A 22,114-nucleotide genomic window follows, 5' to 3' on the forward strand; every position below is an offset into this window, starting at 1 on the left:
GGCTGGGGAGAACACCTCCCCCCCACCCCCAGCACAGCTTGGCAACCCCCGGCCCCTTTCCTTGCTTTGGCTCCTTGTTCAGCTGCTGCCAGCTCAGCCAGGTTGCAAATCCTGCACAGTGGAGGCCGGGAAAGGCAAGTGGGGAGGCTGCCCAGCCAAACAGTTCCTCCTCCAAGCCCTTTGGAAACAAAAAAATAACTCACCCAAACCACACATGGAATAAAAAGCTGGATCCTGCAGGAACTGTGGGCAAATTGCATCCCTGTGCCCTCCCAGACGCAAAGGAGGAGTGGGCAGTGGATGTCTGCCTGAGCTCATGCCAGGACCTGTCCAGCTTGTCTGGTTTGGTGCTCAGGAGGCTTGAAGAAGCTGGAAGATGCTCAGGAAGATGCTTGGCAGCATCACCCCCCAGTTCTGCACCTTCCCACGCAGCGTCAGCTACAGCCAACAAGTACCCTGCAAGGCAAACACTCATGCACAGCCTTAACTTGACTTTGCAGCCCATGCATGGGTGAAGATGGCATGGGTGGCTTCGCCTTCACACCAGACCAGGAGGATGTGATGGCCTTGGTGGCTTCACCTTCACACCAGGGCAGAGTGATTTGGCCATGGGAGAGAGTCAGATGCTCCCACCTCTGTAACACCCTGCTAGACACAGTCTCCAACCTCTCCCCCATCCCACCTTGCTCCTAGTACAAGATGCACCAAGCTCCCACTGCAAATATAAGCAGCTCCTGGGTGGTGCTCACCAGTAACCAAAGAGAGCTCATTGCCCTCTCCTGGGGACCAACCCATCCCCACAGCCTCGACGTGGGGTGCAGACAGCCTGCTCTGCCTCCCAGCAAGGACCAGCTGGGGATGCAGTCACACAACCAGCTCACCCACCAGCAGATTATTTCACTGTGAAGGCAGGAAGCATCCCAGGAGCCACTGGACAATCCCCAGCATGGTCTTTGAGCAGCAAATGGCTGTATTCTCTTCCCAGCACTCACCGTTGCACACTCACGTTTCCACTGCTGCTTTAGAAAGTGAGAAGACAGATTTGTTTGGGGGGGGGGGAGGCATGTAAATAAAAAGCCCCTCCCAGGCAAGAAACAGCAGTAAGCCCTTGCTCCCCCAGCCCCCTGCCCCAGGATTTATGAATGAGAACAGCCTTTGCCTTGGCATTGCAGATTTCCTCGATGCACAGGGGCAGGGGGGGGAAATCCTGGAATTATGAGGCTCCAGCACCAATTAGAGCTGTTTACATTGACGTAAAGTCTGGGTGAAGTCCCCACCCCTGCTCCCAGCATAGTTATGGAATTACTCCTGCTGACACTGACAAATGCAGGAGGGAAAGTCCCAGAGAACACAGATCCAGCCTGGTGCTACGTGAGGTTTTTCAAACCAGAGCTGAGACAGCCAGTTCCTATAAATATCAACCCAGGACACCAGCCACCTTCACCCTAAATGGGGCAGAGGGGACCCCCAGGCCACCACTCTGGGAATGACCAGCATCCCACCGAGACTCCTGTTGAGGGAGGAGCAGGAGGCAGAATACCCTGGGAGAGAGGCTGGGATGAAAAGACAAACCCTTCATGCTTTGGGAACGCTTGGATAAAAGTGGTCCAAGCTTCCCCTCCCCAGTTTAGGGACTTCAAGCCACCATCACTTGGTGGTGGCGTGAGCTGGAAGAGGGTATTTGGGTGGGGTGAGCCCCTCTCTGCCTCACCACTCGCTGCTGCTACCCCACAGCAGGATATCCCAGGCTCTGCCAGAACTGGAGAGTCTGTGGAAAAGAAATAGCAGCTTTATAGCTGAAAAAAAAAATCCCCAGGAAAGCCGTTTTACCTCCTGCCTCATAAAGGGAAACTCTCTGAACCTGCTCCCCACCACCCACACAGCAGCCCAGACACAGCGCTGGGCGCCAGCACGGGTGTGTTGGATGCAAACCTTGAAATTAAGGGAGGTTGGCCAAGGCAAGATATTCCTCCTAACGGCTCCTGGCACAGGAGCTTGCCAGGGTGTGTGCATGAAGGGATCACTGCAGCCAGTGCATGGCATGGATGGGGACACAGGGCGGGGCAGGGGGGAGGCTGCAGATGGTGCCTCAGCCTCTGATGAGGTCAGTGATGTTGGGAGGGCTGAAAATGGTTCCAGAGGGAAGGAACTGAGGCTTGATCCAGCCAAGCACTCAGGAGCAGGCTGGAAGGGGCTGTAAGACCAGTGTCGAGTACATTCAGGGGGCTTTGGGGAAGGGCCTCAGGCAAGCTAGCAGCAGACGAGTTTCAGCACAGGAAAGATAAAGCAAGCAATTCCTGCATGCTGCTGGGCTCTGAAACAAGCCAAAATCCCTTGGGAAGGAGATCCAAGCATAGTAGCAGACGGATCAATGCAAACCTCTCAGCTCGCTGCACACCAGCGGGGAGAGGCACAAGCAGAAAGGATGGAAAGGTGATGGAGGAAGAGGAGGAGGGGTTGCAGCAGGCAATGCTTCTTCCTGCAGCGAAGCCAAGCTCAGAAATGCAAGAGCAGGGAGTGAAAGGAGGAAAAGCCCTTGGGCTATGGGATGAAGAGGGACCAGAAGAGCTGTGGAGGAAATATTAAGCAGCCCATGGAAAGAAAATTATTTCTCTTTTGTGCCCCTAACAGAGCTCAGCAGGAGAATTGAGCCTGGGGAACTCCCCACTGCTGTACAGCAGCAAAGCTGGAAGCTCAACAGGATTAAAGTCAAGGACTAATTCCTTTTTGCAACAAATAAATATCTCTTGGGCAGTTACATGGACGGCAAAGAGCATCTGTGGGTACATGTACTGTGACAAAAAGCATGGGCGTAAGGAAACCTCAGGCTGCAGAGCCAGAACCCGGTCAGAGCTGGAGGTAGATTATTCCCTGCTGCCATCCTGATGCCCAACCACCGGAAAACCAGCGAGTTTACTGGATTTGATGGGAAAAGAGGAAGTCCAGAGCAGGTTTCTGCAACCTGAAGGCACACACTGCGATACATAAGCAATGCTCAGCAGAGCAGCACCCCGGTGGCTCCTGATGGAGCACCTGGAGCATCACCTCACCCTGTACCACAGAGCCCTTGTTTGGAACAGATTATAGATTAGCAATTATTTACCACAAGCTGCAAAACAACACGTTTCCCATCTGGCAGAGCTGCTCTGTTGCTTAGGCAGCTCTGCACGCAGGATGCCTGCACCACGCCAAAGCCAACAGCCGAGCCTGGGGAGGAGAGGAGGGGGAGAAAGGGAGCTGCCCCCTCCCCTGCAATGCCCTGACGACCCGCCAGAAAGCAGCACTTCCAGCAGTTGGAACTAAAAATGGCAAACCCCCTTTCATCTCCCCAGCATTATCTTTACCCACTGTCCCAGCACAGAGACAGAGCTGCTGGTTCAAAGCTTAGACTTGAGCTTAAAAAAAAAAAGAAAGAGAGGGGAGGGGGAAAAAGCCAGGAAAAGCTCAGCAGTGCCTGGGAGCCATCGTGGGGTGAAAACAGAACAGAGATGAGCTGCTTTAATTTTAGCATGAAATAAATCCCCACACTGGACCATAGACACCCTCCCAGGGCTTGGACCTGCTGGGTTTGGTGCAGCCAAGAGTTTTTGCTGCAGCAAAAGTCTCAGGTGTTACTTAGCCTGGGTGAAAATAAGGCAGCTTGATTTTAATTTCCTTTCCCAGCAGCCAAACAAGGCTCTAGCAGGGAAAGCAGCCCTCCCCATCAGTGCTTCCCAGGTTTACCCATGGAGATTTCCTCTGGTGTTTGCTTCCAGGCTATGGAAGACTAGCAGCCACTGAGCACGGGTGTAGAGAAAGGATCTGCATCCTCATCCCATCCAAGGGCAAATCTCCATCGCAAGGGGAAAGAAGGGAAGACTAAGGGAAGCCTGGGAGCAAAAGAGATGAGATTTCAGGAGCAGAGACCTAGGCAGGCCAAAAACATCTGTCTGACAGGGCTGTGAGCTGGGACACTGGCTATTCCCACAACAATAAAACCATGGGGGAAGAGGGGGGGGGGGGGGGAAGCCATCCCTTTTGTTTCTCAGGCCAGCAGCTGGAGGAGTTCCTGTTCCAGCAATGACATTAGTGGTTTTGTTGTAACACTAATTACGTGGCAGTAGCAAGGAGGGAGGGCTCAGCCCTGGTTTTACTTCTTTTTTTTCCCCCTAAATAACTCAGATAAGAAAGGTGCAGCAATGGGCAAGGGAAGTTGTGGCACACATTTGCTCCCGGTAATGTTCTTGTTTGTATTAAAGCCTGGGATGAAGACAGCCTGGGTAGAGCTTGGGTCTGATGTTGAGGGGAGGAAGGGGAAGAGGTTCCTCATTGGCCAGGAGGGTGCTGGAAGCTGTAAGTGTGATGGAGAGGGGGAGAAACACACACCTCTTCTTCCCTCATTCCCTGTAGGCGCTGGAAAAGAAGAGCTTTTGTCCCCGGAGGATGATATTATCTCCCTCCCTTCTCCCTGGATGGAGCAGCAAGGTCTTCTGCAGCCCAGGAGCTCAGTCATGCTGTGCAAAGCTGCACTCAGATATGACCATGATGCCAAATGCCTGCTGAGGTCTCTCTCTCAGAGCTATCAAAGCATCTAGGGAAGAAAAAAATACTTTTTTTGGGGGGGGTTACCACCCAGAAAGAAAAGCTCTGAGCATCACCTTTGCTCTTTAAGTACCCACAGGAGCAAAGGGCTGTCTCATTTGACCAGTGCTGCTCCCCATATCCAGACTGGGAGAAAAAACACTGCAGTATAAAGCCATTTTTTCCCCTGCAAACCCCACATCACAAAGGCAGACATCCCAGCTCCTCTGCCCCGACAGAGCTGTGCCATCCCACGGACTGCTGCCCACTATTGCACAAACAAAACATGAATAATTTTGGCTGCTGACCCTGGATTCTGCCTCCAGCTTCCCAAACAAGGGGATGCTGGGCAGCCTGAAGGTGCAGCAACAAATAAACCCTGTTGCCTTAACGCTCAGCAAGCAGCCACAGGTGCACAATCCACCACTACAAGCACCATGGAAAAAAAAATCTAAACATCAAGGAAGCTTCTTGTCCTGTCTCCCAGATGAAGGAAAGGGAAATGAACCATGGAAAGCAGAAATCAGGGAGTTGAAATAGCAGCAACCCAGATTGAACCTGGGCAGGTCAGCACCGCTCAGGATGCCCTGGATGATTTTGTACCATACTGGGAAGGGAACAAGCTGGGGAGGGGCTGGCACTGCCTCTGGCTGTGGAGTTGACCTCGCTCCAGCCCTGCATGGAAAACAAACCCCAAAAGCTCCTATGTGTCTGTCAAGGCAGCCTCAGTGCTGGCTTTCATGCCTGGCTGGAGTCTGTGATAGCAAAGAGCCAATAACTGGGTCAGAGCATCCATCCGTGCAGGCAGAGCTGGTGAGGCTGGGGCAGGAGATTCAGACCTGCTCAAGCCCTGGTCCACCAGCCCAGGCATGGACATCCTCCCCAGGCTGAACCCAGGAGAGCAAATTAGAGTGTCTCCAGCAGACAGGGGCTCCTTCTGCCACAAGCTGGGAAATAGGTCCCCATCCAGGTTCTGCACTTAGCACAGCTCCAACACCCCTCTTCTCCTCCTGACCCACGTCTGCTGATGCTACCAGGCCCAAGGAGACCCACAGGTACTCCAGCATGGAGCAGAGACACAAACAGCTCCAACCAAGTACCCACACACATGGTGTGCTGGTGGCATCTGTCCTTTTTTGGTCCCCAGGCTCCCTGCAAAGGCTCTAGCCAGTTTTCCCTGCCCAGAGCAGATGGCACAGCATGGGTAAGTGGCAGAGGCAGCACCAGCTCAAACCTCCTCACCCGAGGTATTTCATCCATGGAACTGGGATGCATTTTGCCCCATCACTGAAAGTGTGGCAGAGAAGGGACAGAGCAATTCCAGCCCTCCATTTTTAGGGGTTTTCCCCATTTATCAGGGGTTGAATGGCTCTTTCCCACCTCCCTTCTGCCACAACATGGAGGATGCTTTTGTGAATGGACTATTGTAACTGGACTGGGGAGAGGGAAGGGAGCAGATGGGGACCAGGCTCATCTTTGTTGTGGGTCGGTGACCTGAGCCCTGAGTGATGTGGCCAGGTGCTAAAGGCCAACCTTGCTTGAAGGTTACCCAGATCAGAGAAACCCAAGATGCAAAAGCCCTTGCAAAAGATCAGACTCATCCTTATGACCCCTTGTCAAAGGAGCAAACCTCCCCTCTGGCCTGCACCCCTTCTTTGCCAGCTGTTTTGCTGGTGTGGGTGTGCAGCAGCCTCTGCTCTCTCTCTTTCCAGGCCAGGAGCAGCTTGGACCATCTTTCCTCAGGCAGTCATTCAGTCTTGGCTGCAGAAACCCTGGGCCAAGCTGCCAGCCCAAATATGGAGGCACTTTGGCCCCCATCCCTCTCCTGCAAGCACCTCCAAGCCTGCCCTTGTCCAGACAGTGTGGCAGCGGGTCTCAGTCCAGGACTGAAAGCAGCTGTGGGGGGCAGGTCAAGGGCAGGCTTACACTCCAGTGGTCCCATCTCTGATGCAGCTACACGGGTCCATAAACGTTCTGGGCCATCACCACCTCCATCCCTCCTGCTTCTTGCAGAAGGTACATCGGGGAGACCCTGGAGGGAGTGGGGACAGAGCAAACCCCCTCACCCTGAGACACACACACATGATGCATTCCAAGAGCTTTACCCTTCGGAGTCTCAGCGGCTGGAGAATTCCAGCTATTCCAGCATCTTTATCTGTTTTGGCTACAATGTCTCTTTCGGCCACGTTATAAATTAAAAGCTGCTTTGCTTTTAACCTCCTCCAAGCTGCACCTTTTAACCTCCCTCCCCCGGCTGCTGGGCTGATGCTCTCGCCTTGGAGGTCTGCTGCAAGCCAGCGAGAGCCCATTTTCCACCCCCCCTCCCAGCTCAGCACAGGGTGCCAACAAAGGCTCCTTGCAAAAGGAGCTTGTCATCGCTGATGGATGACGTGGCTGTGCGGCGGCTGGAGCCAGGGAGCCGGGATGTGCCTGCGCCAGGGCTCAGCCAGCCACCTGGATGGCACCAGCGGGCTCCCGGCCAGCAGCACGGTGGCTGCTGCGGCTCCGCGGTGCTTCCCGGGCAGGGGGACAACCCGGGGGTCTTAGCGGGGGTTCACACCGGGAGGCAAAGAGCCGCCCCTGCTCAGAGCAGAGAGCTGGTTTGAGGTCTCGTGGGGACGCACAACCTGGGAGGAAGGTGGCATGCAGCCAGCCCAGGTCGCATCCCAGCTGCAGCGGTGACCTGCAGGTTCAGAGGGGCCGGCTGGCGGCTAGGGGATGACGGACAGGCAGTTCTGCTTGCTGAGCTCCTAGAAATAATTCTCTCCATCCTATGTGGCTTCCTACATAAAGTATCAGTGCTGCTCTTGATTAGGAGAAAAGCTTCCCATATTACAGGCTTTTGGCTCCAGGGAGGAACGAGTTGGCCAATTGCAATTATTAAGACATTTAAAGTGCATTTAACCCAGGAGCCCTTATTTTCCCCTTTCAATGTAACCACTAATTCCTCCTAAATGGTCTGCTCCGTGCTCCCAACCAGACAAAGGCTTTAATGTTTGCCTGAAAAGGCTCATGGCACGGCCAAGGAGAGCAAAATGAAAGGCTGGTGCAGCCTCCAAGGAGAAGTCAAAGGTGGTAGCTGGAGCCTAGCAAAGCCAACAGCTCATCATGGATGCAAGGTCCAAGCAGGACCAGCCTGGAGCTTTACCCGGAGACCCAGGGTAAAGCTCAGTAGGGTAAGGAGAGACACAGGGAAAGGTTCCTAAAGCCTCCTGCAGCAGATGCAGGAGAGGCTGGCCAAGGCCACCTCTGTTATAAAGCAGCAGCAAAGGCTCACCTCAGAAGGACAGACAGAGAGGACAGTCTCTTCTGCCAGGCAACCAGCAATAGAACAAGGGAACACAGTCTCAAGTTGTGCTGAGGGAAGTATAGGCTGGATGTTAGGAGGAAGCTCTTCCCAGAGAGAGTGACTGGCATTGGAATGGGCTGCCCAGGGAGGTGGTGGAGTCACTGTCTCTGAAAGTGTTCAAGAAAAGCCTGGATGAGACACTTAGTGCCATGGTCTAGATGACTGGATAGGGCTGGATGCTAGGTTGGGCTGGATGATCTTGGAGGTCTCTTCCAACCTGCTTGATTCCATGATTCTATCCCAAATGGCTAGTGTGCCCAGGGATGCTCAGCCCTCCTACCTTGACCACATCTTGTTGTGCTGTTAGAGTCAGGGGGACACATTCTGCTGCCTTGGGGGTCCTGGTTCACAGCCAGCAGTTGCCTGGGATGCCAGCCCATGCCACCAGAACTCGAGGACAATCTCCAGTGATGCAAATCTTTCCTGGAAGCCTTTAATCCACAGACAGGATCTTAGCTTACTTTTTGCAAGCTGCTATTGGACCCACCTTGGGCAGGAGCCATGGTGGATGCAAACCCCAGGCCTGGAAGTGATGCATTTGTCCCAGGAATGAACTTGGGGCCATGCAATAATATCACCACATCCTCAGAAGCCAAGCAGCCCACCAGCCTCACTGAGTGCTTCCTCATCCTCAAAATCCATCTCTGAAAGGAGCCTGGCTTGATGCAACCAGCATCCCTATCACATCCTAAAATCTCAGGCTGGATTGATCACCTCCAAAAGGACCCCAAGCCTAGGTGTAACACCCAACTGCTCACACACCACTACTTTTTTTATTTACTTTTTAAACTTAATTCCTCCCAGAGTGAAGAACTCTCAAAGGAAGTTTCCCTCCCCCCAGCCCCAGCTTGCCCACGGGCTCCCATTCCCAGCTGAAGTTACCCCCACGCTGGGACCCGATGGGTAAAACAGATGCAGCAGCAGATGTGAAAGTCATCGGCTCCTTCAGGGAGGGGAAGAGACGGGCCAAAAAAAGCAGAGCAGGATGGGCAAAGGGAAACCAGCTTTGTTTTTTGGCACTGGGGTAATTGGGAGGCAGCACGGCAGAGCCGGTGAGATCCTGGCTGCGCCGGATCCAGACCTTTTCCCTGGGGTTTATTTCCCAAACAACAACAACAAATTGGTTGCAGATTCCAAGCTGGGTGGGGGAAAATAAAAGGAAATCAAACCAAAAAATCCTTTGAGTGCTGAGATTAAAGGGGATCAGAGGCCAAGAACACAGTCAGCGCCCAGCTCCTACCAGTCGCGTGATGGAGGCTGCTCTGTGTTGGGGCTGCAATTAAACAGCTGTTTTGTCTTTAAAGCACAGTTTCAAGTTGTTCAAACACCATTTTCTGCCAAGTATCACTGGATTTTGAGCAAAAACATTTTGCAGGGTGGCTTTGAATTTGTGACCAGGAAAAAAAGGCAGAATGGGGTCTAGAGCACGAGTCTTGTGAGGAGCAGCTGGGACAACTGGAGCTATTCAGCCTGGACAAAAGGAGGCTGAGGGGAGACCTTCTGGCTCTCTAGAACACCTTGAAAGGAGGTCAGAGCCAGGTGGGAGCTCATCTCTTCTGCTAAGGAACAAGTGATAGGATGAGAGGAAATGGCCTCGAGTTGCACCAGGGGAGGTTTAAGTTAGACATTAGAAAAAAATCCTGTACTTGAAAGAGCAGTCAGGGATTGGAACAGGCTGCTCAGGGAGGTGGTGGAGTCACCATCCCTGAAAATCTCCAAGAAACATGTCAATTTGGAGTGTGGTTTAATGGCCATGGTGGTGTTGGGTTGATGGTTGTACCTGATTTGAGAGGCCTTCACCAGGCAAAACAATTCTATGATCTGGAAGGTGAGGGGGGAAAAACCCAAACAACCGAAGGAGATGAAAATTGCCTGCAGCAAGGATGGGCAAAGCAGGACAGCAATCATAGAACTGTTTAAGTTGGAAAAGACCTCTAAGGTCATCAGACCCAACCACCATCTTAACACCACTGTGGCCACTAAACCGCATCCTGAAGTGCCGTATCTACGTGGGTTTTGTACACCTCCAGGGATGGTGACTCCACCTCCCTACGCAGCCTATTCCATTCCCTGCAAGAGAAGCAGTGGAGCAGCAGTGGCTGCTGGCACACACAGGGTTAAGGCTCCAACCAGCCCCTCTATTAAGAGCTGAGCACATTTAATGGTTTAATATTAACCGAAGCGTGACGGCAGGATTTCAGCCCAACTGTCTCGCCTTGGAGCGCGCAGCCTCAGCCCAGGGCTCCAGCTCCCCGAAGAGCAAGTCCAGCAAGCAGAGCAAAACCCGGTGCCAAGCTGATGCTGGCTCCAGCACCCCTTTGAGCCACCAGATAAGATGCCAGCAGCCCCTTGGCATGACCAGGGTGGGTTCAGATCCCCCGTGCACCCACCGATGACGGGAAGCAGGACTGGGTTTGCAGCAGGTAGCGCTGCTGGGCTGGGCAGCTCGTCAATAGCTAATTTGAGGTTTAGCCTTTCAACCATTTCCCACTCATTTCAGCAAATGGATTGGCCTCCCACGGCAGGGTGGATCGAAGGAGCCCCCCTTCCCCCTGCCCAGCTCCCCCCAGCACGGCTGGCCAAGGTGGCAGGGCTGTGGCTGCCAGGCTTTCTCTCCCAGCAGCTGAGGAGCGCTAATGGGAAGTCGATGCAACGGCTAACGACCGCTCCGGGTTTGACCTTCTTGTTGGCCAAGGTCCTGAGCTCTTTCAATGGGGAGAATGTGACTGCGAGCTGCTGGCTGGTTCAGAAGGGTAATTGCAGAGGGGCTGCTGGTTCACATCCTCTCTGCGGTTCAGGTCCCTCGGTGTTTGCCTTGGTTCAGCCTCTGCAATACAGCTGAGCTGGATCTGGCTGTGACCGTTTCCCACTGTCTGATCATCTCCTCCTGCAGCACCACCACAAGAGCTGCTCTACCACCATCGTGTACCATTGCCCATCCCTGTGCATGTGCACCCACGAACCTCACAAGGCAGCACAACTCCAATGTGGGCTTCAAGGCAGCAGGTAACTTCCTTTTGTGAGTATTACAGTGGCTGTTACCTGAAACCATTTCCATCTTGAGTGCATAGTGTAGGACCACAGCAGTTCTGCTCACATCAGCACCATCATCCTCCGAGGCATTGCTCCAGCAGAAGAACCAGCACTGCTCCAGCCCAAGGTCCGGGCAAAGAGCAGCTCTCCTCCCTATATAGCCCACCCAGGAGCCCGATGGTGAGGTGACAATGTGCACCTTGGATGAGGTGATGATTTCCACCTTAGACCCCATTGATGAGGTGAGGATTGCCACCTTGAGAGCCCATCAATGAATCCTAGACTGGTCCCAGTTAGAAGGAATCTTAAAGATCATCTAGTCCCAAGCCCCCTGCCACAGACAGGGACACCTCCTCCTAGAGCAGGTTGCTCAAAGTGCCAGGCCCTGAACACCTCCAGAGCTGGGACATCCACAGTCTCTCTGGGCAGCCCATCCCATTGTCTCATCACTCTTACAGTGAAGAATTTCTTCTTACTCTCTGGTCTGAATCTCCCCTTTCAGTTCAAAGCCACAACCCTTGTCTTAACATGACCTGTGCTTGTAAAAATTCCCTCTCCAGCTTTCTTGTTTGGATGCTGGAAGGCTGCTACAGGCTCTTCCTGGAGCCTTCTCTTGCCCAAGCCAAACAAGGCCAGCTCTCTCAGCTCTTCATCACAGGGGAGGTGCTCCAACTCCCTGATCATCCTCATGGCCTCCTCTGGACCCCTTCCAAGGTGGAAACCATCACCCTATCGCTGGGGTTACCATGCCAGCTCAAACACAAACCCTATCACTTTGCAGAGTGGATGAAGAGGGGAAGTATTGCCATGGGACTCTCTGCTGTGGGGCTCCTGAGACCCCGATGTCCTCTGCAGCCTGGATGTCCTGGCCAAGAAGCCCCCTGTGAAGGGTTGGTTTGGGGACAGTCAGTTGCAAAGGTCACTGTTGCCCTCTGCTGGTCCAGGGACAAGGAAAACAGGGCCAGGACAGCTGCCACCCAGGACCTGGCACCCCGGGATGGCAGGGACCCAGCTGTCCTTTGCTGTCACCTGTGTGCTGCATGCAGCCGTGCTCAGCCAGGCTGCCACCACCTTGATGAGCTCATGTATGCACTGCCTCACCCCCCATGAAGGCAAATAACCTTTCTGGTCCCAGGTGCATTTCAGCTGTCACAGAAAGCTTTTTCTTAGAGCACCATAGGGGACTGAGTCTGCAGAGACCCTCACCTGAGCTGGAGGACAGGTCCCATGTGGGAAATAAATCCAGCTAGAAATCTCTTCTCTGGTTCTGTGAAATTAATCAGATTTCCATTCCCAGGAGACTTCAGCCTGGTGGTCCTCTGCCACAGGACCACCTTGCCTCCCATCCCCATCCACCCCCTGGCTGCAGCTCTCCATCCCACCAGGTAACTCTCTTGTCCATCTCACGCTCCAAGCACAATGTTTTTTCCTTCTCACAAACAAATCAATAGGAGGTATTCAAAGGCTGGTGTCCAGAAAGCAAAGTCCACAGCTTGCTAATTTCAGAGCTGTGGTTGCAGTCACAGCACTGGCTGAGGGCCCATCCAAAGCAGGTCCCTGTGCTCGGCACCAGAGATGCTGAGCCAGATCCTGCCCAGCAGCTCCTGACTGTGCTGTGGCCTTGAATTCTCCAAAGCATATGGGGAGGAGGAATGCTTTTGGAGTGGCAGAAAGGCAAGATCCCTCAGGTCCCCTGAAGAAGGAGAATCTCTTGGAATGCTGATGATAGAATAGAACCACAGAATTGTTTTGGTTGGAAGAGACCTTTCAGATCATTAAGTCCAGCTGTTAACCCAGCACTGACAGGGTCACCACTAAACGATGTCCCCCATGGGAGATGTGGTGCTGAGGGACATTATCACTGCCCTGGGCAGCCTGGTCCAGGCCTTGATGGCCCTCCAAAGGAACAAGTTGTTCCTCGTGTCCAGCTTAAGCCTCCCCTGGCACACCTTGAAGCCACTTCCTCTTGTCTTACCTTTTATTCCTTGGGAGAAGAGACTAATCCCTACCTGCCAGTAACAGGTTATGTGGCAGCAACACTGGCAGCAGCTGCAGGGTTTGGGGGTGGGTACACTTATGGGTCTCAGTTAGCTGTGTCTGTGGTAGCTCCTGCCATCAATTCTCTGGAGTCAGGACTGTGCTGAGCTCAGGCAACCTCTCAGGACTGACTCTTTAGAGAGATGCCCCAAAGAACCTTCCCTGAGATTAGAGCAAGGGCCACCATCTGGGTTCCTGTGCATCCTACACCCAGATCCTGTATCACGCTTGCTAAACCCTGTCAATAAGCATTTAGAAACCATCCAGCTCCCTAGGGAAGGGAAAAATCTGTAGGGTTAAGATAAAGACATGATGACAGAGCAAGACAGGCTGTTATCTCGGGCATGGTGAAAGGAAACAAGAGCTTGGAGGAAGGGAGGTGGAGAACGGAGCTGCTTTTCTCTGCAAAACAGCAGTCTGCCAGGCTGAAGGTCAGGAGAGGTCTGGAGCAAACCAGCTTTTAATTGGAAATGAGCTCAGCAATCACGCCTGGCCATAGTTACCTGCCTGATGATGCTGTGAGCTGGCTGCAACCACAGCTGTCCTACAGCTTTGCTCCCCAAATACAGGAGGTTTTCTTCTCCAGGCAGCATAAGTGGCAGCACACCCTCCTGAGGAAAGCCATGTGTTTGGAAACGTGGCCCCTCCTGTGTCCCTTTCAAGGGAGGAAAGCAGAAGGAGAAGCATCCTGCTGTCCTGCTACCTCCCAGCAGGAGCAGGAGGTACAGGAGAAAGATCCTGTTTGGCTTCAGTGTTTAAAGGCACATGGGAAAACCACAGCTTCCTAGAAACTTTGCATCTGCTGGAGCTGGGAGGCTGCTCTGACAAAGGCAGCCTGCGCTATATTGGATCCATACGTTCCACTGCTCAACTGGAGCCAAGAGCTTGCTCTGGGATTTGCAGGGCCTCAGCAGGAAAAAGCACCAGAGCCTGAGAGGTTCTCAGGCAGCTACAACCAGGCTGCAGTCTCCCTCCCCTAGCTCTTGCTCCCAGCTGAGAAGCTCTTCTCATCCCCACCAACCAGCCAGGTCTGCCTGTGGTGGCGTTCCCAAGAGATCACAGCTTCAGGGGAGGTTTAGGTTGGACATGATGAACAATTTCTGCTCCAGAAGGGTTCTCAAGACCTGGACCAGGCTGCACAGGGCAATAGTGAAGTCCCCATCCCTGGGGGGCTTTCAAAGCTCTGTAGATGTGGTGCTGAGGGACATGGTTTAGTGGAGAACTTGTCAGTGCTGGTTTAACAGTTGAGCTTCATGATCTTAAAGGTCTTTGCTGAACAAAACGACTCCGTGATTCAAGCAGTGCCTCCCACCACCACCCAAGCTACTTGGTGGCATCTGGCTGTTACAAGAACATCCCTTATCCCCAGAGCTGGGAGCATCTCCCATACCTGCCCTCAGCCCCCCAGCTTTCCCTCACCCTTTGCTTCCACACAGAAAGTGGCCAAGTAGCAAGGTGGACCTCCTGGTTAAGCAGCTTGCAGACTGCACTGACACTGAGAGCCTTGCACCGTAGAGCTAACCAAAGTGCAGGAGCTCAGGCAGGCCAACGTAAGGAGTGGCTGGGACCACAACCCCCTGACAAGGTCCTGAGCAAATAGGTCCCAGATGTGAGCCTTCCCTCCAGGAAGCAATAAACACACACCCACAATAAGGTGAGTTGTGAGTGCTCTGCAGTGTGGTAGCAACTGCCTTCACCAGGGAGGGTTATGGTACCTCCTGCCCCCACCATCTGTGGACAGAAATGGCCACTTAGGTGATGGTTCTCTGGGTCCTTCAGCCCACTGGGGAGAGAGCAAGAAAAGGTTTGGCCCTTGCTTAAGTTGATGACCCATTTCTGCTTCTCAGAGGTGAAAAGAGATCTCAGAGGTCCCCTCTGCTTCCCTGAGGTTGAGAGAGGGGAAATGCCACCCTTTGCCCTGTACCACCTTACAGCAAACAGCACTTAGAGGTAAGTGAGTCTTTTAGATGCTCTGCTTGGCATCATCAGCTGAGAGACCTCCAGGCCTGGTTCTGTTCCAACCATGCTGGCTGTTGGCCTGCTCCTGCTCATGCTTGCTCTGCCTTTCTACCTGGCAGACCAACATCCCCTTTCCTTGGAGGTAAAAAGGCTGGAGGCAAAGGTCATTGGACCCCTAAAGTTCTACGGCACACGGCAGAAGCAGACCTAGATGAACCTTGGTAAGACTGCTCTGCCAGACTCAGGGCAAATACAGGTCCAGGTGGTGGAAAGCTGGTCTGGAAAGGTATGGATGAGACCAGCACAGAGGGGGCATACCAAGAAAAAACTCGTCACTGAAGGGATGGTCAAGCATAGGTAGCTTGGTGAGGTGGTGGAGTCACCACACCTGGAGGTCTTAAACAAATGTGTAGACATGGGACCTGGGGACATGGTTCAGCAGCCACAGTGCTGTTGACAGTTGGGCTCAGTGATCTTAGAGGTCTTTTCCAGCCAAAACGACCCTGTGATTTTATGATTCTGTGACCCCAAATGAGCTTTCACCCTCAGCATCCTCATGGTCTGGAATACAGCAGAAAGAAAACCACCATTCCCACTTCGAGTCTGCTGTGCCTTGATAGTGGTTACAGAGATGAGTCCCTGCCTGAAAATGCTTCTGCTGAATTAGTAGCCCTTTTATTTTCCAGCAGCCTTTATGGTGAGACAGACCTGCTGTCCACAGGCACTCAGAAACCAAAGCAAACACCAAAAAACCAGGAACAGCCTCCCCAGAGAGACTGCATATCCCCATCAGCCCTACCTTCCCCCACGGCCCAACACGGAGCGTTTGTGTCTCCGGGCACTGGGAGATGCCAGCTCACAACCTATGCCTTTAAGGGAGTTATTCCTGGTTTACTGCGGGAGCAGAGATTTGAGCTGTGTGTCCCTACCAAGCAGCAGGATGCTCCTGGGATTAAAACTAACATACATCACCCCCGAGGGACGTGAAGAAGCTGTCCCTGTAGTTTCCCATGGGAAGTGGGGAGGAGGGAGGAGAGTCATCAAGCAGCTTCTTTCCCCTGGGAATAATTAATCTGCGAAGCCCTGGAGGAGGGAAGGGCTGCGCCGCCCTCTGCACGCTCTCGTTTCCAAGGTGGACTTTGAAAGCAAGCCCTGGGACTCCTGGCAGGGGGCTCTGCTCCTGCCGCCTGCGGGGTCTGCAAGGGCGTGGGGAGGACCACATTGGCTGCCCAGCAGCAATGCCTGGGGGCAAGCTGAGCCTCCTGACAGCCATCTCGGGGGGCAGCCGAAGCGTGCCGAGCCTCGGGAAGGCTGAGCCTCGCCGCCAGCCTCCGGGCAGCCTTTGCAAGCTGCTGCCTTTTTAATCTGGCGCTGCAGAAGCCTGGGCAGCTCTCCAGCCCTCGGAGCTGTTTTGCATTTAGGCTCAGTTGGCTTTTAGCTACCACATCCAGGGCAGAGGCAGGAGCAAGGAGCTGCCTGACCCCGTCAGCCCTGCCCCGTGTGTGGGGCTCTGTGCCAGCACATCTCATCTCTTGGTCTTTCTTAGGGCTTTAGAGCAAGGATTGGTGCAGCATCAGCTTTGGGGCACTCGCTCCAGGAAGGACACTGAGGTGCTGGAACAGCTCCAGGCTGTTGAAGGGTCTAAAGAACAGGTCATAGAATCATTGAATCAACCAGGTTGGAAGAGACCTCCAGGATCATCCAGTCCAACCTATCACCCAGCCCTATCCAGTCAACCAGACCATGGCACTAAGTGCCTCAGCCAGGCTTTTCCTGAACACCTCCAGGGACAGTGCCTCCACCACCTCCCTGAGCAGCCCATTCCAATAGCAGGTCTTGTGAGGAGCAGCTGAGGGAACTGGGGCTGTTCAGCCAGGAGTAAAAGAGGCTGAGGATGAGACCTTCTGACTCTTTGCAATTCCCTGAAAGGAGGTTGGAACTGGGTAGGGGTCAGTCTCTTCTCCTGAGGAATAAGTGATGAAACGAGGGGAATAATCTTCAGGTTGCATCAGGGGAGGTCTGTGTTGGACATAAAGGGTAATTTCTTCCCTAAAAGGGTTGTCAAACCCTGGCCCAGGCTGCTCAGGGCGGTGGTGGAGTCCCCATCCCTGGTGGAGTTTCAAAGCCGTGGCAATGTGGTGCTGAGGGACATGGTTTAGCGGTGACCTGGCAGTGCTGGGTTAGTGGTTGGACCTGACTGTAAAAGTCTTTTCCAACCAAAACAATTCTATGGTCAGTCATCTACAACCCACACCCACTCTGCTCCACCATCTCTGCCAGGGTCCCCTCATTGCATAGCATCCTTGGGGTAAAATTATGATCTTGGAGGCAAACCTCATCCTTATGGCCCAGGTAAAACCCAAGAGGCAGCTGCCAGGATAGGAGTCAGCATCTCAGCTCAGCGAGGTGAAGAGCAATGGGTGGAGAGAGAACCTGCATCCTCAGAGAACCTTCCTGGGGACCAAGGACCAGTTCAGAGACTTGCTAGTGAGTGCAACAGTCTGGCAAGACACTCGGCTGGAGCTCTGTAAAAGCAGGAGGGCTCAGAGTGCCTGTGGGATGTGCTGGGTGATGCCTGCAAGACATGCTCGCCTCGCCGACTCCTGCCACCTGCAGCAGCCCCTTCCCCAGCCCTATCCTTTGATCCACCTCCAGCTCTCCTCACCATTTTCTGCCTGGATTTCTCTCTGTAGGGATTTTCCAGACCACCTGGGTTGAAGCATTTCTGCATTCCGGTGCCGGCGTGGGAACAGGCAGCAGCTCCTGAAGTCAGCCTTGTCTCGGCCTCCATGGCTGACTTGCTCTCCTGTGCCAAACCAGGGCTCTAAAATCAGCTGAATTTCCAGAGCAATTTGCTTTTCTCTGACTCTTCTGAGCTGCTGACTCCAGTGGGACCCACAGTCAGGGTTTGCAAATGCTTTTTATTCAGATATGCAAACACCAGCAGGTCTAAAGCTGCTCTTGAGCCAGGACTGGCAAGGCTTAATCAACCCAAGGGCTCAGAAGGCTTCACTAGGTTGACCTGCCTTGTTTTACCAGGAATACATTTCTCTCATGTGGACCCACCAGCCTGAGCTGTGTGACAGCATCTCCAGCCCCTCAAACACCCCCCTGATCACTCCAAAACTGAGGGGATTTGAGGTGGCAAGACCCCCAGCCAGCATGACCTAGTGTCAGGCTGATTAGAACAGAGAGTGGGGCCATGAGGTCTCTGCTGATCCCCACAACTCCACTCCAGCATCCCCAATAGCATGAAAACCCCCAGGCTCAGCATCAGATTAACACTAGGGGTGTCCCCATTCTCCTGAGCCCTGCTACCCCATTGCTTTCTGAGCTAAGCAGGGGGGAACCATCCTACAGGATACAGCCCCCCCCCACTTCCCCCTGCAGGAGGAACAGGTGGTGGGATTGGGCTGGATGGTCTCTGAAGGTCCCTTCCAATCCTTATCATTCTGTGATTCTGTGGGAGACAAGGCTCAGGGGACTATGGACACCCCTGGAGCTGGCTTTGAGGAGGGAGTGGAGGGGGCATTCCATGCTGCTGGAGATGCTGGAGTGGGGTTGTGGGGATCAGCACAGACCTGATGGCCCCATCCTGCAGACATTGACGGAGGTTTCACCCCCCCTTCTCCTCCTTCTTCCCTTGCAGGCTGTTTTTCTCCCCCCTCTCCTCCTTCCATCAAGCAGCAAATATGCTTTCAGAGCAATAAGACGGCTGTTCAGCCTTTGGAACAAATGTTCTCTGCCAGGCTTCGAGCACAGGGGCGGAGGGGGGACTCACACTGATTTAATGACAGTGATTTAAGCAATTTGATCCATTTTTATGGCGCATTTACAGTGAAGGGGGAGAGGCAAAAAAAAAAAGAGAGAGAGAGAGAGAGAGAGAGAGAGAGAAAGGCAGGAGTGGAAGGAAGGCAGGAAAGGTTAGGGAACGCACCCCAGCAGGCGCTTGGAGGGGGAGAGAGGCTGCTGCAAGCTGTTCCCCTTGCTGCTCTGCCAAGGAGAGCCCTTGCCAGACTCCTGTGCTGGGCTCCAAAATCTGGCTTGTGTCAGCACTGGCTCCCAGGGAGCTGCAGCTCGATGGAGATGGGGAGACCCGAGGAAGGGCTGAGCCTGCAGCCAAGGCTGGGGTGCAGGCATGCACTGTGCAAAAAGCCTCCAGACATCTCTGCGTTGGATGAACCCAAGCATTGGGAGTTCAGGATGGGGCTGTACCCTCCTTTCACTGAGCAAATGCAGTGAGGGCTTATCCCAGCCCCAGCTCCCATCCTCACTGTGTGTCTCCCCTGCCATCCCACCAAGATCCTGTCTGCTTCTTGATGAAGGCTATAGGGGCTGTGGATGCTCCTTTGGAATGCTGAGGGATGAGCTGCCCATCTAAACGCACTGTATGCACTTGCAGCAGAGGTGAAAGCAGTGCTCTGAGCTCAGGCAAACACCAGTCCCAGTGAGCCTTCTCCATCCCTGCACTGAGACCTAGCCTCCTCATTGCACATGCTCTGCACAGCTCCAGCCCGGCTCCACTCCCAGCACGGGGAGCGCAGCTGCTCACTGGGGTTGGGAATGCTCCATATCTCCCAGCTGGCTTCCAGAGCTCACAGGAAAGCTGGCCAGATGAGGGTCTTGCTGATACATCCTGCTGTGCATGGCATTTTGTGTTCTCTGCAGGAAGATGCTGCCCTTGAGGGAAACCTGACTGCCCCATCCTGCCCTGTCCTGCCCCATCCTGCTCTATCCATCACCCCCAGCTGGAGATGCCCACTCCTAATTCCAAGATGCAGCAGGTCAGACACCCCTGCCATGCCATGTGGACCCAGATAAGGGTAAATCATGGCAAATGTTGTTACAGCATCAGGAAGATGAGACCATAAAAATGGGGCTGGAACCCCTCTTCTGTGGGGACAGGCTGAGAGAGTTGGGGCTGTTGAGTCTGGATAAGAGAAGGCTCCAAAGTGATCTTCTTTCAGTGCTTAAAGGGGTTGATAAGAAAGCTGGGGACAGGACAAGGAGTGATGAGTTTAAGCTAAAAAGGAGATTTAGACTGGATAAAAGGAAGACATTTTTTATGTTGAGGGTGGTGAAGTTCTGGCCCAGATTGCTCAGAGAGATGGTAGATGTCCCATGCCTGGAACCATTCCAGGCTGTCTGAGGCTCTGAGCAGCCTACTCTGCTTGAAGATGTGTCCAGAGAAGGGCAACAAAGATGGTGAAGGGTCTGGAGAACAAGTCTGTGAGGGGTAGCTGAGGGAACTGGGGTTGTTCAGTCTGGACAAAAAGAGGCTAAGAAGAGACCTTCTGGCTCTCCACAACTGCCTGAAAGGAGGCTGGAGCTGGGCAGGCTTTGGTCACATCCCCTGAGGAACCAGCGATTAAACAAGAGGAACCATCCTCAAGTTGCACCAGGGAGGGTCTAGCTTGGACATGAGGAACAATTTCTTCCCCAAAAGGATTGCTGAGAGCTGGAGCAGGCTGCCCAGGGCAGCATTTAAGTCCCCAGCCCTGGAGGGGCTTCAAAGCTGCGGAGATATGGTGTTGAAGGACATGGATGAGTGTTGAGCTGGCAGTGTGGGGTTAATAGTTGGACTTGATTTAAAAAGACTCTTCCAAACAAAACATTCAGTGATTCTACGATTCTGTGAAGTGACCCTGGAGATGCTCACACTCAGCATAACAACAGCCAGCCAGCAAACTTGGCTTCTGTGGAAACAGAGTGAAATCCGATGCAAAACCCTAAGGGATCACTCCTGGGGGTCCCCTCCTGGCACAGGCAGCTGCTTTGTGGGACTGGAGCTGGCTGCAACATCATACTCTGCCCAAAACCTCATTGTCCCATGGCACAGCTGCCCTAAACCACGTTTGGGCTGCTCCTGGCTGTGCAAAGGTGGGATTAAAACGTTGCTGGCATGCAAAGTTTGTCAGGCAGCTGCTTATCATATCCCTGCCTGACTGTGACCACTGCATGCTCACCTGGTCCTTGGCAGCATCTCAAGGGCTTGGTATAAGGTAAAACACAGATGGATATTATCCTACTCCCAGGACTGGAGAGCCAACCATGTAGTGCTGTGGGAAAACTGATGGGAAACATTAGCTAGAGGCAGGGGGGGGGGATTTCTTCCAAGAGAGTAAACCCACTTTGACATCAATGACCAGAGGGGAGCAACCTCTGACAAATCCCTTCCATGGTGAGTTGTGACCTGTGTCCTTCCACTCCAGCTGTAAGGAGCTGCCTCAGTTCTCACTGGGTTTGGGTACTGGTGGTCCCTTACCATAGCTGCAGCATCATGCATGTGGAGCAAGAGTCGTCCCAAACCGTGGGTTTCAGCTGCTCATATCTCACCACCTGATCACAGGGATAGGCATGCTGCAGGTCCTTGGGCTACTGGCACTGCCACCTCACTGAGATGCTGCACAGGCACTGTCACTTATATCATATATAGGGATGAGATGTGGCAGCTGAGGGGACAAAACCACAGGAAAGGAACACCCAGAGTGACTCTGGACAGGGAAAGGGACACACAGGGACAGCAGAGCCATGCAGGGGCTCCTAAAATAGGTTTGGGCAGCTCATAACTCCCTGAGGAGAACAGGGAAATCAAAACCCATGGAGAATCCACTCTGCTGCCCCATTGGTCAGTCCCACGGCTTGGAAAACTTTTCTTGGAAGTTTGTTGGGTTTGGGTTTTTTTTTTCCTGCTTGTTTTTTTTTTGTGTGTGTGTTTTGTTGTTTTTAAATACCAAGGGTCAGCTAGAGGGTACCGATGCCCTGCAAGGCTGTAAGGGGAGGGCTTTGATTTGGTCTCAAAAAGGCTCTACTTCAAATACACATCCATGGATGCAGAGACACATGGGGAAGCAGGGACTCTGACCTGGATTTGGGTGGGTGGAGGGTGTTCATAATTCTTGAATATCCCCAGGAAGAGGCAACAAAAATAAATAAATAAATAAATAAGAGAAAGAGAGAGAGAGAGAGAGAGAGGGAGAGAGAGAGAGCAAGAGAGAGAGCAAGAGAGAGAGCAAGAGAGAGAGAGAGAGAGAGAGAGAGAGAGAGAGAGAGAAGGGAAATAATTCCAAGCAGCAAACAAAATAAATCCTCCTCTCTGAGCCAAAACAGAGAGAAAATAACCCAGGACTTTGGCTGGGAAGCTGTTTATTGTAGCCCTGGGACTTGCTGCCAGTT

The sequence above is a fragment of the Pogoniulus pusillus genome, chromosome 20 (assembly GCF_015220805.1).
Source record: "Pogoniulus pusillus isolate bPogPus1 chromosome 20, bPogPus1.pri, whole genome shotgun sequence".
Lineage (NCBI taxonomy): Eukaryota > Metazoa > Chordata > Aves > Piciformes > Lybiidae > Pogoniulus > Pogoniulus pusillus.